Source organism: Myotis lucifugus, unplaced genomic scaffold, assembly GCF_000147115.1.
Source record: "Myotis lucifugus unplaced genomic scaffold, Myoluc2.0 scaffold_71, whole genome shotgun sequence".
Lineage (NCBI taxonomy): Eukaryota > Metazoa > Chordata > Mammalia > Chiroptera > Vespertilionidae > Myotis > Myotis lucifugus.
The window spans coordinates 4,306,454-4,309,668 of NW_005871119.1; the positions used below are offsets into that span (position 1 = coordinate 4,306,454).

A 3,215-nucleotide genomic window follows, 5' to 3' on the forward strand; every position below is an offset into this window, starting at 1 on the left:
AGAGTCAAATATATATAGATAACTAATCAAATTTAAATTTAATAAAGGCAATTTAAAAACAACTAGGAAACTGTAGACCAGTCTCATTTATGACTATATACATTTCCAAGTTTTATGACTATAGACACATGATTCCAAACAATGACATTTAATCCAGTAATGTAATCAAGCAGGATTTCTTTTTAGGTGCTTCAATAATAGGAAGTCTTATCAATATAATCCATCATAACAAATTTAAGGGGAAAAACTATATGATCGTGTCAATAGGTACAGAAAATTTTTTTTGTTTTGTTTTCAGTTACAGTTTACATGAAATATTGTATTATATTCAGGTGTATAGCATAGTGGTTAGACAATCATATACTTTGTAAAGTGTTCCCCCTGATATTTCCAATACCCACCTGGCACCATACATAGTTATTACAGTACTATTGACTGTACTTTATGCTGTACTTTATATCGCTATGACTATTTAGTAACTACCAATCTGTACTTCTCAACCCCTAATACATAACATTGTATTAGTTTCAGATATCGATATATATGAAAGCCTAAGCAACCTTTATGACTGAACGACTGGAACGACCAGTTGCTATGACGTGCACTGACCACCAGGGGGCATATGCTCAATGCAGGAGCTGCCCCCTGGTGGTCAGTGCGCTCCCACAGCCAGAAGGGGTTCATGGTTGGTGAGCGCAGCTGTGGCAGCGGGAGCCTCTTCTATTGCCGCAGCAGTGCTACCAAGCAGCAGCAGTGGCAGGTGCAGCGGGGCGGGGATGAGCAGCAGCGGAGCTGAGCCTGGCCCCGGCTGGGGCTCCTCCCTGGTCTCCTGCCGCTTTGGCACTGCTATATCCCCCCTCCCCCGAGGGGTCCCAGGTTGTGAGATGGTGCAGACCAGGCTGAGGGACCCCGCTGGTGCACAAATCCATGCACCAGGCCTCTAGTACAATATAATGATTTGATATGTGTATATATTGTAAAATGATCTCATAAGATATCCAGTTGACATCCATCAACATATACAGTTGCAAAAATGTATTTTTCTTGTAATGAGAACTTTTTTACTTGGTCCCGCAAACCACTCCTGGCAACCATCAGTCTGTTCTCTGTATCTATGAGTCTGTTTCTGTTTTGTTTGTTCATTTATATTGTCCTTTAGATTCCACATATAAGTGAAACCATATGGTAATTGTCTTTCTCTGATTTATTTCACATAATATTCTCTAGGTCCATCCATGTTGTTGCAGATGCTAAAATATCATTTTTTATGGCTGAGTAATATTCCATTTCATAGATATATCACCACATTTTTGTCCACTCATCCAGTTGATGGATACTGCGGTTGCTTCCATAGCTTGACTATTGTAAATACTGCTGGCAATGAACATAAGGGTACATTTATTCTTTTGAATTAATGTTTTGGGTTTCTTTAGATATATTCCCAGGAGTGGAATTGCTGGGTCATAAGACAGTTCCATTTTTAATTTCTTGAGACAACTGTGTACTGCTTTCTACAGTGGCTGCACCAATCTGCATTCCCCCCAACAGTGCACAAGAGTTCCCTTTTCTCCACCTCCAAGCCAACACCTATTGTATTTTGATTTATTGATGACAGCCATTCTGACAGGTGTGAGGTGATATCTCATTGTGGTTTTAATTTGCATTTCTCTGACGATTAGTGAGTTTGAGCATCTTTTCATATGACTATTTTCCATCTGTATGTCTCTAGAGAGGTGTCTATCAGGCTCTTTGCCCATTTTTTAATTGGGTTGTTTGATTTCTTGGTGTTGAGTTGTATGCGTTTTTTATAAATTTTGGATATTAACCTCTTATCAGATTTATCACTGGTGAATATTTCTCACGGCACTCAAGGGTTCTGTTTTCTCCACATGCTTCCAATACTGGTTTGTTTTTTTGTTTTGTTTTATTTTGTTTTGTTTCTCTTTTTGAAAATAGTCATTCTGACAGATGTGAAGTGATATCTTATTGTGGGGTTGATTGGCACTTTTCCGATGATTAGTGATGTTGAGCATCTTTTCGTGTACAGGTTGGCCATATGTATGTCTTCTAGGTAAAAATGTCTATTCAGATCTTCTTTCCATTTAAAATCAATTATTTTCTTACTGTTGTTTTATACAAGTTCTTTATATATTTTGGATATTAACCCCTTAACATGTCTATGATTTGCAAGTGATTTTTCCCACTCAGTAGGTTGCCTTTTCATTGTTGATGTTTTCCTTTGCTGTGCAGAAGCTTTTTAGTTTGATGTAGTCCTATTTGCTCATTTTTTATTTTGGTGCAAATCCAAAAGAGTAATTGTCAAGACAAATGTCAAGGAGTTTACTACTTATGTTTTTTTTTAGGAGTTTTATGGTTTTGGGTCTTACATTCAAGTTTTAATCCATTTTGAGTTGATTTTTGTGTATGGTGTAAGATAGTGGTCCAATTACATTCTTTTGCATGTTACTGCCCAGTTTTCCCAGCACCATTTATTGTCCTTTCCCCGTCGCATATTCTTGGTTCCTTTGTCATCCTATATAATAAAAACCCTAATATGCAAATCGACTGAATGGCAGAATGACCAGTCACTATGACGTGCATGGACCACCAGGGAGCAGATGCTCAATGCAGAAACTGTCCTCTGGTGGTCAGTGCACTCCCACAGGGGGAGCGCTGCTCAGCCAGAAGCTGGGCTCATGGCTGGCCAGTACAGCGGTGGTGGTGGGAGCCTCTTCCACCTCCAAGGCAGTGCTAAGGAGTGGGCCTAAGCCAGCAGGTGGACATCCCCCGAGGAGTCCCAGACTGCGAGAGGGTGCAGGGTGGGCTGAGGGACACCCCCCGCCCCCAGTGCATGAATGTCATGCACTGGGCCTCTAGTAAATATGTGAGTTTATGTCTGGACTCTCTGGTTGCATTGATCTATGAGTCTGTGTTTTGACAATAACATTATTTTGATTACTATAGCTTTGCATATAGTTTGAAAAGAGGGAGCAGGATACATCTAGCTTTGTTCCTTCTCAAGATTGCTTTGCTATTCAGGGTCTTTTATGGTTACATACAAATTTTAAGATTGTTTGTTCTATTTTATACTTTCTTTTAAAATGCTTATAATATTAATTACTTCTGCCCTCACATTCCCACAAATTGGGCTATACATTATTAGATGAATACATCTAATGTCTATATATGCTGATTCCCTTGATGTGGAATGGACT

The 3,215-nt window shown here is 39.3% G+C and overlaps 1 protein-coding gene across 1 annotated transcript in view; it reads right to left on the minus strand.

Moving 5' to 3' along the window:
* The window catches only part of MEI4 (meiotic double-stranded break formation protein 4), a 119,324-nt gene that overhangs the window by 1,381 nt on the left and 114,728 nt on the right, over window positions 1-3,215 (minus strand). The gene's annotated exons all lie outside the window — the stretch shown is intronic.